This window comes from Nyctereutes procyonoides, unplaced genomic scaffold (assembly GCF_905146905.1).
Source record: "Nyctereutes procyonoides isolate TBG_1078 unplaced genomic scaffold, NYPRO_anot_genome, whole genome shotgun sequence".
Taxonomy (NCBI): domain Eukaryota; kingdom Metazoa; phylum Chordata; class Mammalia; order Carnivora; family Canidae; genus Nyctereutes; species Nyctereutes procyonoides.
This window is the reverse complement of record NW_026575051.1, coordinates 43,512,722-43,526,047: the sequence shown is the minus strand read 5'-3', so window position 1 is coordinate 43,526,047 and position 13,326 is coordinate 43,512,722. Positions and strand designations below refer to the sequence as shown.

The 13,326-nt window shown below is 37.6% G+C and overlaps 1 protein-coding gene across 2 annotated transcripts in view; it reads left to right on the top strand.

Annotated features, from left to right (window-relative positions):
• Nucleotides 1-13,326, top strand: part of UBE3D (ubiquitin protein ligase E3D) — a 149,440-nt gene that overhangs the window by 44,775 nt on the left and 91,339 nt on the right. The gene's annotated exons all lie outside the window — the stretch shown is intronic.

Here is a 13,326-nt window from a genome sequence, read left to right as displayed (position 1 = left end):
ATCCCAGTCTTTTTCTAGGAAGTAAATAAGAAATTTTGAAAAATTGCTCATCTTTTCTTTTTTGGATTATATAAGTGCAAATTATAAAATATTTAAACAGACATACATAAACTAATATATGTAAGTTCTCCACCATGTCCCTCTCCAGAAGTAAAAAGGATGTTATATATTCTTCAACTTCTGTTTATTTTTATCTTTTTCTATTTATTTTTTATCAACATAAAATGAGTGATACATGTGTATTTTTTATACTTAAAAAAAAGGCAACACTGTACAGTCTTAGAGATTCTTTCCTTTTATTTTTTAAGATTTTATTTATTTAGTCATGAGAGACACACACACAGAGAGAGAGAGAGAGAGAGAGAGAGAGGCAGAGACAAAGGCAGAGGGGGAAAGCAGACTCAGTGAAGGGAGCCCGATGTGGGACTTGATTCCAGAACTCCAGGATCATGCCCTGGGCCGAAGGCAGGTGCCAAACTGCTGAGCCACCCAGAGATCCCCAAGATTCTTTCCATGTCAGTGCTTGGCATTTTATGAAATGGATTTACTACAAATAATTTAATTATTTTTCTGTTGATAGATACTTGGATTATTACTATTTTGCTGCTATAATTAGTGTTGTGCTGTGTGTTGTTACACAAATTTGTTTTGTAATTATTTGTACTTGTTTATGAAGGATTTCTAGAAGTGTTATTGCTGCAGCAAAGGTATGACATTAAATTTTTTTTACCCTTTTTATAAATTTATTTTTTAAAAGATTTTATTTATCGGGCAGCCTGGGTGGCTCAGCGGTTTAGCGCCGCCTTCAGCCCAGGGTGTGATCCTGGAGTCCCGGGATTGAGTCCCACATTGGGTTCCCTCCGTGGAGCCTGATTCTCCCTCTGCCTGTGTCTCTGCCTCTCTCTCTCTGTGTGTCTCTCATGAATAAATAAATACAATCTTAAAAAAAAAAAAAAGAACACAACATTTGTTAAATGAATGGTACATAGTTATCTGTTCATCATTATATTTGATAATTTGTGTTCATCTATTGATGACTGTAGATTCTTGTTACCATAGTCTGCCTTTATGGATTCATGAAAAAGAAAGAATATACTGGTTTGGATGTGTCAGTTTGTTTTTTGACAACTTTTGGGTGCTAAGGAAAAGGAATTGGTAGTAGATTCAGTTACAGTGGTGAACTTACATTCATTATCGTGAAGAATCTTTTACACTGCTTCTCTTGAGGAGTGTGACAAGAATTCAGTGCACTGTCTCATTATTTCACTCATTCCTAATCCCTGTGATACTGGAAATATAATAATATAGTCAGTTGCGTTTTGCTATATTTAATTAGTGGACTTTTTAAACTTTGATGTTTTGGGGACATAATAAATGAGTTTGATGATTTCAGCTTGCCTGTTGTATATAACTTCTTTTGTTGTGCTTTTTCTCCTACTACTGGTTCACTCTGTATCTCCTAAAGGTAGGAAGGGAACTTCATAAATTGGGTAAGCATCCTGCGAGTTACTTGCTTTTGTCTTTAGAGACATTGTCTTTTAAGGGACATTAGTTTCTTTCTTTGGAGGCATTACTGAGTAAACCATAGACACCCTGGCATATTTTTGGCATGTGAGGTGGTGCATTAACTATTATAGTCCAATTGGCTGCAAATTTATTTTTTATTATTTTTTTAGTGGAAATATGGATTGCCAGATGGCAGTCTAAAAGAGGAAAACAGCAAATGCAACTATGGTTTTAGTTCCTTGAGCACACACATAAAGTGGCAGGTAGTATATTTAGAATGTTCTTTCTTTCTAGCAATAGTCACACGTCTTGACATTTTGAAGTTTATTGTTTTTTATCCCCCTATCCCCTGTGCATAGTTATCCTACAACTTATGTTGTTGATTTCGCATATCAGAGTTTAGAGCCTAAATTTTAACTTTGTAGCTTTGGATCTGAAATTAACTTCTGCAGTTTAATTGTGCTAATTCATCGATTCATATATGTCTTTATATTCTCTAGACTGTAAGTAATTTTGCCTCTTAGGAGACATGTGGCAGTGTTTGGGTCATTTTTAGTTGTCACAACTTGAAGGGCTACTGTAATCTGATAGGTAAAGCCCAGGATGGCCTTAAACATCATACAATGCCTCAGAGAGCCTCTACAAGAATTATCCAGCCCCAAATGTCAGTAGTGCCAAACTTGAAAAACCCTGTCTTAGTCTATCTCCTGAAATCAGGCTGTGTCTGCCATTCCCTCTGGTGTCACAGCCCACAATTTTCTTGACATTTAATTAGGCCAAAAAATAAGAGATGTTTTACTGAGGCATGAGCTCAAACTTCTATAATCCCACGTGTTAACAACTTAGAGTAAACAGGATAAATACAAATATAATATAAATGTTTATTGTTATACTTCTCTCATTTTCTTTTAGAGAAACGTGAAAAAATAGATTTATTTGTAATAAACTATGATGAAGAATTTTATAGGTTTCAAGTCCTTTGTTCTTAAATATTTATGAGAATTTACAGGAATGCAATCAATCACTGAGTGTAAATCAGTGGGGTTTTTTTTAAAAAGCTAAATTGTTTGTTTCTTTGGTGTTGAGTTTAATAAGTTCTTTATAGATTTTGGAAACTAGCCCTTTATCTGATACGTTATTTGCAAATATCTTCTCCCATTCTGTAGGTTGTCTTTTAGTTTTGTTGACTGTATCCTTTGCTGTGCAAAAGCTTCTTATCTTGATGAAGTCCCAATAGTTCATTTTTGCTTTTGTTTCTTTTGCTTTCGTGGATGTATCTTGCAAGAAGTTACTGTGGCCAAGTTCAAAAAGGGTGTTGCCTGTGTTCTCTAGGATTTTGATGGAATCTTGTCTCACATTTAGATCTTTCATCCATTTTGAGTTTATCTCTGTGTATGGTGCAAGAGAGTGGTCTAGTTTCATTCTTCTGCATGTGGATGTCCAATTTTCCCAGCACCATTTATTGAAGAGACTGTCTTTCTTCCAGTGGATAGTCTTTCCTCCTTTATCAAATATTAGTTGACCATAAAGTTCAGGGTCCACTTCTGGGTTCTCTATTCTGTTCCATTGATCTATGTGTCTGTTTTTGTGCCAGTACCACACTGTCTTGATGACCACAGCTTTGTAGTACAACCTGAAATCTGGCATTGTGATGCCCCCAGCTATGGTTTTCTTTTTTAAAATTCCCCTGGCTATTTGGGGTCTTTTCTGATTCCACACAAATCTTAAAATAATTTGTTCTAACTCTCTGAAGAAAGTCCATGGTATTTTGATAGGGATTGCATTAAACGTGTAAATTGCCCTGGGTAACATTGACATTTTCACAATATTAATTCTGCCAATCCATGAGCATCCAATCATGAAATGGGCAAAAGACGTGAAGAGAAATCTCACAGAGGAAGACATAGACATGGCCAACATGCACATGAGAAAATGCTCTGCATCACTTGCCATTAGGGAAATACAAATCAAAACCACAATGAGATACCACCTCACACCAGTGAGAATGGGGAAAATTAACAAGGCAGGAAACCACAAATGTTGGAGAGGATGCGGAGAAAAGGGAACCCTCTTACACTGTTGGTGGGAATGTGAACTGATGTAGCCACTCTGGAAAACTGTGTGGAGGTTCCTCAAAGAGTTAAAAATAGACCTGCCCTACGACCCAGCAATTGCACTGTTAGGGATTTACCCCAAAGATTCAGATGCAATGAAACGCCGGGACACCTGCACCCCGATGTTTCTAGCAGCCATGTCCACAGTAGCCAAACTGTGGAAGGAGCCTTGGTGTCCATCGAAAGATGAATGGATAAAGAAGATATGGTTTATGTATACAATGGAATATTACTCAGCCATTAGAAACGACAAATACCCACCATTTGCTTCAACGTGGATGGAACTGGAGGGTATTATGCTGAGTGAAGTAAGTCAATTGGAGAAGGACAAACAGTGTATGTTCTCATTCATTTGGGGAATATGAATAATAGTGAAAGGGAATATAAGGGAAGGGAGAAGAAATGTGTGGGAAATACCAGAAAGGGAGACAGAACATAAAGACTTCTAACTCTGGGAAATGAACTAGGGGTGGTGGAAGGGGAGGAGGGCGGGGGGGTGGGGGTGAATGGGTGACAGGCACTGAGGGGGACACTTGACGGGATGAGCACTGGGTGTTATTCTGTATGTTGGTAAATTGAGCACCAATAAAAATTTATTAAAAAAAAAAAGCTAAATTGAATTCTCTTAACTTACATGAGTCCAAGTACTGGTAGTGGCTCTTCCCACATTTTTCAAAAGGTAAAATATCTGATTAAAAAACCTGGAGAATTTAAATTCTTTTTCCACAATTAGTAGCAACATTTTCCGGCAAAATATGTTGAGGGAAGAAATGATGATATGTTATCTTCACCCTTAGTTTTGGTGAATTTAGAGATTATATTTTTAAAATAACTAGATTTTTCTTTGTTGGCTCTGTATTGATAAATATTCTTTCTAAAACAAAGTATTGTTTACCTTAATATAGTCATCATTATTGCTTTAAAAAAAGATTTATTTATTTATTTTTGAGACAGAGAGAAAGCATGAGCAAGTAAGCAGAGTGGGGAGGGGCAGAGGGAAAGAGATAGAGAAACTTTTTTTTTTTTTTTTTTTTGAGATAGAGAAACTTAAGCAGGCTCTGAACTCTGTCGTGGGGCTCGATCTCACAACCCTGAGATCAGGACCTGAGCCAAAACCAAGAGTGGGATGCTTAACCAACAGCACCACCCAGGCACTATTATTGGTTTTTGTAATGAAATAGAAACACATAAATTACACCCATATATATACATTTCATATGAATAAAATAATATTTGTTGTTGTTATTTGTGAAATAGTATTTTTAAATCTTTTTTCTCCTTTATTTCAGCAGGTAAATTGAAATTATGCCTAATTTTTTGGGGGGGGTAAAAACCACATATCTTAACCTTTTTTTAAAAAGGCTTATTTATTTGACAGAGAACAAGCAAGGGGAGCAGCAAAGGGAGCTACAGAGGGAGAGGGAGAAGCAGGCTCCCCACTGATCAGAGAGCCCAGTGTGGGGCTGGATCCCAGGACCCTGGGATCATGACCTGAGCCAAAGGCAGACACTTAACTGACTGAGCTACCCAGTCACCCCCGTCTTAACCATTTTTAAGTATACAGTTTCAGTAATGTTAAATCTATTCACATATATGTTGTGAAAGAGTTCTCCAGAATTTTACATTCTGCATCTGAAACTCTGTACCCATTATACAGCTCCTTTGCCCCTTCCCCCAGCTCCTGGTAGCCACCATTCTATTTTCTGTTTTTATGAACTTGGCTATATTAGTCTGCCAGGCCCATCATAACAAAATGCCAAAGACTAGATGACTTAAAAACTAGAAACTTATTTTCTCAAAAGTTCTGGACACTGGAAGTCCAGGATCAAGGTGCCATCAAGATTGGTTTCTGGTAAGGCCTCTCTTCCTGACTTATAGATAGCCACAATCTCACTATGTCCTCACATGGCCTTTTTTTTTTTTTTTTTTTTTTTTTTTGAGAGAGAGAGGGAGAGAGTAAAGAGATGGGGAGGGGATAGAGCCAGGGAGATCTTGGTTCTCTTCCTCTTCTTGGGACAGCAGTTCTGATTAGAGCCCCATTCTAATGACCTCATTTTAGTAAGTACTTTTTGCAGGTTCTGTCATTAAATACAGTCAGTTTGGGGTTAGAGCCCTGTTGATATTCTTTTTAAGAATTTTGGGGGAACACAATTCAGTTCATAACACTAACTACCTTAGGTACTTCATATAAGTGGAATCATGGAGTATTTGTCTTTTTGTAACGGACTTATTTCACTTAGCATAATGTCCTTAAGATAGTTAATCTATGTTGTAGCATATAACAAGATTGCCTTTCTTTTTAAGGCTGAGTACTGTTCCACTCTGTGTGTGTGTGTGTGTGTGTGTGTGTGTGTGTGTGTGTGTAATACTTTTGTTTAATCATCCCTCAATGGATATTTGGTTAACTTCCTGTGTATTATGAATAGTGCTGCTTTGAACTTGGCTGTGCAAATCTCTCTTTGAGATCCTGCTTTCAGTTCTTTTGGAGATATACCCAGAAGTGTGATTACTGGATCAAATGGTAGTTCTATTTTTAATTTTTTGAGGAACCTCCATACTGTTTTCCATGGTAGTTGTAGCATTTTACATTCCCTCAAGAGTTCTAAATTCTCACCAACACTTAACCATTTTCTGTGTTTTTTAAGGACTTTATTTTATTTTTTAGAATTTTATTTATTTATGAGAGAGAGCACAACCAGAGGGAGAAGCAGACTCCCTGCTGAACAGGGAGCCCGATGTGGGGCTTGATCTAGACCCAGGGATCATGACCTGAGCTGAAGTTAAATGCTTAACCAACTGAGCCACCCAGGCACCCCTTAAGGATTTTATTTTTAAGTAAATTCTATGCTCAATGTGGGGCTCAAACAACCGTGAGTTAAAGAGTTGCATGCTTCACCAACTGAGCCAGCCATGTGCCCCTATTTTCTCTTTTTTTAAATAGTAGCCATCCTAACGGGTATGAGGCGATATCTTATTGGGGTTTTGATTTGCATTTCTCTGATGAGTGATATTGAGCATCTTTCATATACTTGTTGGCCATTTTTATATCTTCTTTGTCTAAATGTTCAAGTTCTTTGCCCATTTTTAAATCAGATTATTTGATTTTTCTGTTGTTGAATTGCAGGAGCTAATATATCCTGATATTAACTCTTTTTTTATTTTTTTTAATTTTTTATATTAACTCTTTAATCAGACATGAGCTGCAAATATTTTTTCTTGTTTCATAGATTGTGTTTTTTTTATTGTATCTGTTGATTGTGTCTTTTGATCTTTTGATACACAGAATTTTTTAAGTTTAATGCAGTTCCATTATTTTTATTCTGTTGCCTGTGTATTCATAAAATTATTGCTAAAGTCTGCTTAATTGAGGTGCCTATACCTGCTGTGTCAGATACTATCATTGCCTGAGATAAAATTAGGTGATTTTGAGGAAATTTAGAAGAATTTGTCCTTTTTGATTGATGAAAACATAAACCAAATGTTAATTTATGCTAATTTTATATTTAGCAGAATATCTAAGACCTGCTATTTAATAATTATATAACCTAAAACACTTCACATGAATTTATTTGGATAGTGTGTGAATATGATGCTAGAATAAATAAATTAGCAAGCAAACAAATGAATTGGCAAGTGTTACCAATCCCTAAAGGGCACTTTATTAAAGCATTTCAAGTGTTTTCTATGTCCCCAGATAGAAGTCATAGACTGACATTGTCAGTGCACTCTAATTAGGGCATTCCATTTGTAGAATAGGATTAATTTAGACTTCAGATATGAATGTCCAAGTCTTATAAGTGAGGAAACTGAGGCTCAATTAGAGAAATAGTCACGTTGTTAGTTGGTGATAGAGCCAGAATTTGATCTAGGTTGTCCTTTTTCATTATATCATATAGTCCTCACCATAAAATTTTAGGAGATCTGAAAATGTCACTATAAATGTATATTTTTTCCCCAAGAATAATTCCTTTGGTAGTTTAGGATGTACCAGCATTTTGATTACTCCCCAAAATATACTGCTTACTGTACTATATTAGTAAATATTTATGCATCTTAATACATAACATCAGCAGTGGAAACTTCTGACTTCTAGTATGTTCATACCTGATCTTCTAGATTAAAGTTTGAGGATACAAATGTGATTTTTTTTTTCTCAGAAGTCCTTTGCTGTAGCTTCTTAGAACAAGAATCCATTGAAAGGAAATTAATCTAAAAATACAGGAAAGTTATCAAATAGCTCTGGGAAAATATAAATGCTTATTTGGAAAGTACTTTCCGCACATTTGTTGGACACTTCTGTATTATCACCTAATATACCTATCTAGAAATTGTTCTTCATTACATAGCAAGTTGAGCACATACTTCTTTAATTTGTAACTGGAAAAATTACACTGTGTAAATACAGTGGCCTAAATTCAGACTTATTTTATTTGGAATTCTTATCCATAAATTTATAATCATTGAAGAAGATATAGGAAATAAGACTGAGACATATAATAAAAGTGAGATTTTTCCCTAGAGATAGTAGTCAAAGCATGTTTTACCTATGGACAGCAATTCATCTTTTGGAACCACTTTCTGGAAAGAATCTGGGTTCCCTCTTCTAATGTAAGAATGTGAGATAAGTATAGTCGTGAACTGTGGGAGTAGAAAGGGAAAGGGGACTGGGATTGGCTAAATCATGAAAGAGGATACGTGTATGAAATTGTTACTTCATTTTTCTGTGTTTTCTAATCATGTGCTAGATGTTTTTATGAGTCCAACCTGGAGTCTTCACTTTTTCACATCAGAAGGGTTTGGGTTTTCCTTTTCCTCTTTGCTATTACCTCCTCCTATACTTGCTATTATGTGTGATTCTAAAGCAGGAGACCAAAGATTACTGCCATAAAGGAATTACAGGAAAGTTAAGGCAACATGTACAAAGAAAAATTCTTTGAAAAGAGCAAAATCTACATACATGCTGAGGAAAGGGTTTTCATGGAAAATCATAATCATTTGAATCAGAGAAAATAGAAGAGAGATAAGTACTTTACTCCACCCTCACCCCCAGTAAAAGCTGCAGAGGGGTGGGCAGGGAAAGCATGCATGTTTTCTTTTTAAAAGATTTTGTTTATTGAGAAGGCGAGCACACAGGCAGTGGGGAGGGGCAGAGGGAGAGAGAGGAAGAAGCAGACTCCCCTTTCGGGAGGGATCCCAATGCAGGGCCCAATCCCAGGATCCTGTGATCATGACCTGAGCTGAGGCAGGCATTTAACCAAATGAGCCACCCAGGCACCCCAAAAGTATGCATGTTTTCATGTAGGGAGTTCCAGTAGGCTGTTGCCGATGCAGTGGCAGGTAGCTCGCATAGGGGTTAAGTGGGGAGTAGAGAGTGGCAGTCATCTGCCCATAGAGATGCTCCCATTTATCTGTGTGGCAAATGAGATTCTCATCAAAAGCTTTTATTTGACGAAAGGGTTCCACAGCTGATACAAAAATGCTTGAGAACCACTGTTCTCTGTGCTGCACTTTTCACCATACTGGGCTTGAATTCACTGAGTCATGGCAAAGTCACTCCTTAACAAGATTGACCACATTGACATAGTTCTAATTGACTGAATTGTCTTCCTCTTATTGAGCTATCTGTCTCCCAGAAACTCATATCCAGAGCTACCAAAAATGAATCTGTCGATTCTTGAATATGACCACTCTTCAAATATTCAAATAATCTGACATTCAGTCCTAGGTTTTCTCTTTTCCAGGCTTAAGAGCCTCAGATGGAATGGTTTCAAGCTCCCTTTTCCTTGTGCAGTATTTCTGTCTCTCTCTCTCTCTTTTTTTTTTTCCACTTGGTCTCCTTTCCTATTACTATCTTGATTGCCTATGAGATGATGCCCCGGTATCCTGTCAGCTTTACATAGATAGGGTGAATCAGTGAGTGGCTAGAGCTAGGGATTCATCCTCCAGGGCTGTTTTAGATAATTTATTTTTTTATGAAATATTTTATTTATTTATTTATTTATTTATTTATTTATTTATTTATTTATTTATTTATTTATTTATTTGAGAGAGAGAGAGAGAGAAAGTAAAAGAGCATGAGCAGAGGGGGAGGGAGAAGCAAGACTCCCTGCTGGGCAGGGAGCCTGATGCAAGGCTCTATCCTAGGATCCTGAGATTATGACCTGAGCCAAAGGCAGATGCTTAATGGACTGAGCCACCCAGGTGTCCCTGTTTTAGGTAATTTAGATGGAAAAAAAAGAAGGCATTTACAGTGGTACCAGACTGGAGAGGCTGAATTTCAAGAACCCATTGAATTTGGACATTAAAAAAGTTCTCAACCTCAGGTGTTGAAGATGGTCATTTATTCATTCATTCAACAGATATTATTAAATCCATACTATAGTGCTAGGTACTGCAAAAAGAAAATTGATCTAAAAGAGTTGTGATGCCTTGCATCATAGACCTAAGTAGAGTCTAGTAAATTACAATATGATCAGTGCTATGAAAAAAAGCTATATAGTGCTAGAGGAACAAATTGTAGGGAGACCAGCCAGGCCTGGATAGGATTCCAGGAAGAACTGATGCTTCACTGCTGTCTGAAAGAGGAGAATAAGCAAACTATGTGAAGAGGCTCTGGGCAAGAAAGAAAGCAGTACAAAGGCCCTCTGGTGGGAGAGGACACAGTGAGGACAAGAGATGGGAAGACCAAGGTGGCTACCTGGTGAGAATGAGAAATGAGGACGCAGTAGGGAGGAGCCAGGCCAACTTAGGATCTTAGAGGCATTTTAAAGAGCTTTGTCTTTGTATTTATCATAAGAACAATAAGAATCCGTTGAATGTTTTGTCCAGAGAGAAGGGTGAGATGGTTTAATTTATGCTTCAGAAAGATTATCCTGGCAGCCAACTAGGGAACAATTGGATATAGTAGATCAGTTAGGAGGCTATTGCAGAAGCCCAAGAGAAATGACTATAGTGGACGATGGTAGCTGAGATAGATTTGAGAGATACTTGGTAATATTGCAGTGTTTGTGATTGATTGGATTTTGGAACCAAACCACTATTTATTGGGATAGATAACGTTGGAAGATCAAGTTTTGGGAGAGGATAATGAGGTTTGGTTTTATATGTGTTGAGTTTGAGTTACTATATGAGTCATTCAAGAGGAAATCGCAAATAGGAAGTTAATATATAGACCCAGAGTTCAGATGAAAGTTTTGGGCTGGGTTTTTAGATTCGTGAGTCATCTGCATATTGGTCATAATTGATGACAAGGTCAGGGGTGGGATTGTTTAGGAAGAGAGAATGGAAGGACTGAGCTGTGAAGAACTACCCACATTTATGGGCCAGAAAAAGGAGGATGAGTCTAGAAAGGAGCTAGAGGAGCAGCCAGAGAGGTAGGAGGGAAACAACAGAGTATGTTTCATAGAAGCTGAGGGAAGAACAAAATACTTTAAGAAGGTGGAAGTGATCAGGTCAGAAGCATTTGATAAGATAAGATGTTGAGTATAAAATGTGTATTGGATTTAGATTGAAAAAGTTTTCAGTGACCTTAGCAGGGATTGTTTTGTCAGGTGACAGAGCTGGGAGCTGGATTGGAATGGGTGAGCAGTGAGTGGCAGGTGCTGTGACAGAAACAATAAGTTTAGCTTAAAGGGGAGGAGGAGCAATACGAAGGGGACAGGGAGCTGACTGCAGTTAGGCAGATGGGATTAGACCTTCTTGCACCTGTTCAAAAGCCAACAGCAAGGATCTTATTGAGAAGAGACTGATTACATGTGAGAAAGAAGTGGTGATGGATTCCAATAGGATCGGGCAGTCGCGTATCTCAAGCTCAGGTGTAACAACCAGCCTTCAGAGGAGGGTTAATTCCTTTTCTGTTACTGGAGGGAGGATCAGAACTGGAATGGATAGAACAGGTATGCATACTAGGTGTTGGGGCAGTGAGAGACTTGTCCTCCAATGGTTTCTATTTTATCAATAAAGTAGGAATGGTGGGGGAAGAGGCCTAAGAGTAAAAGGGGTGAGTGTAGTAGACAGTTGGAAGTTTGAGAAGAATGGAGAAGATTCAAAATGGTCATTTGGAGAGGAGGTAAATGAGATGACTAGAGATGTGTGGGATTGGTAGGTGTGGTTCACTGCCCATTGAGGTTTGTGGTTGTAAATTTATAGTGTGACTGTCCAGTGTATCATTTACCCAGGTTTAAGCACAGAGAAAGCATAGTTGGGGTCAGCAGGATTCAAGCTTTATGGTCTCGATGCAAAGAGTGTCGTGTTATTTTTGTGTTATTAAAATGACAGACCATAGAATCTATGTGGCCTGTTTGAAGACTGAGAATTGGAGAAGGACTTTGGCTTCTCAGCTACTGAAATGTAGCTTTGGTAGAGGAGAAATTTACTTTTCATTTGTACTGCTAAAGCTCCTCAAATGTTATTTTAAAAATATCAAATTACTGTTGTGAAATGATCTCATTTAAATATATTAAGGAAAACTGTAGTACTTTAAATGGAGCTTTAAGCACTTATTTAAATATATGCTCTGAGTTAAACATTCTTCAAGATTTTCCATATGATTTTTTGTAATCCCATTTTATAGGGAAATCTATTGGCTTAATGTGGGATAATGAGTATAATAGAAAAAGTGCTTAATCTTCCATAGCTGCCAAAATTTTAGTCTGACATTTGTCATCTAGAGCAACTGCAATGGTCCTGGTTAGTTCAGCTTTTATTCTAGTCATTGAGAGAGAAAAATGAACTTTGGATTCTGTGATCAGCTGGAGTAGAGGGAAGAAGTCCGTTTCAATAGCACATGGGGATTTTTTTTAAAATCCAGATGGCGGGATCCCTGGGTGGCGCAGCGGTTTGGCGCCTGCCTTTGGCCCGGGGCGCGATCTTGGAGACCCGGGATCGAATCCCACGTCGGGCTCCCGGTGCATGGAGCCTGCTTCTCCCTCTGCCTGTGTCTCTGCCTCTCTCTCTCTCTCTCTCTCTCTGTGACTATCATAAGTAAATAAAAAATAAAATAAAAAAAAATAAAATAAAATAAAATCCAGATGGCTGCATGAGTCCTCCAGGTACTCGCACCTCTGTTGGAAACAAGATACGTTGAATGTTACGTCATTGACCTCTCCGTTGTTAAGGCTGACTGCTATTGTAACATCTACTGTGACAGTAAGTGCTTGTCTCAATGACCTAGGCAGGACCTCAGGCCCCAGGCCTCCTGTAATACTGCCAGTCTCCATGGGAAACCCTGTGGATCACTGCACGGTAACAACTACCAGAACCTTACTCTAGTCATTTTCTCTCCCATTTTAGAGGAAAATTATCTCCCTACCTTAGAAACATTGATTGCTCATAGTTCCCCAGGTAAATGATGTAGACATTCTCCTTGTAAAATAACTTCAGCATCATAGAACAAAGCTCAAATCCCCTTGGCCACCATCTCGATAGAAGTCACCACCGTCACTACTCTTTATCTTAACATAGACATATGTTTATAAATGCCCCAGGAGTGTATATAGAAATGTTTTGTATGTTATCTTTTATATATCTTTTCCTTTTTCTTACCGCATATTGTAGTACCCTCCCACAGTCTGTTTTTTCACTTAGCATTATATCTTCTCACTACATATAGATAGATATATCTCATTTTTAACAACTGTATGATGTTCCATAATGTAGATAGTCTATGATTTCTTTTGTCTATTACAGTTTTTTATATTTTTATCTG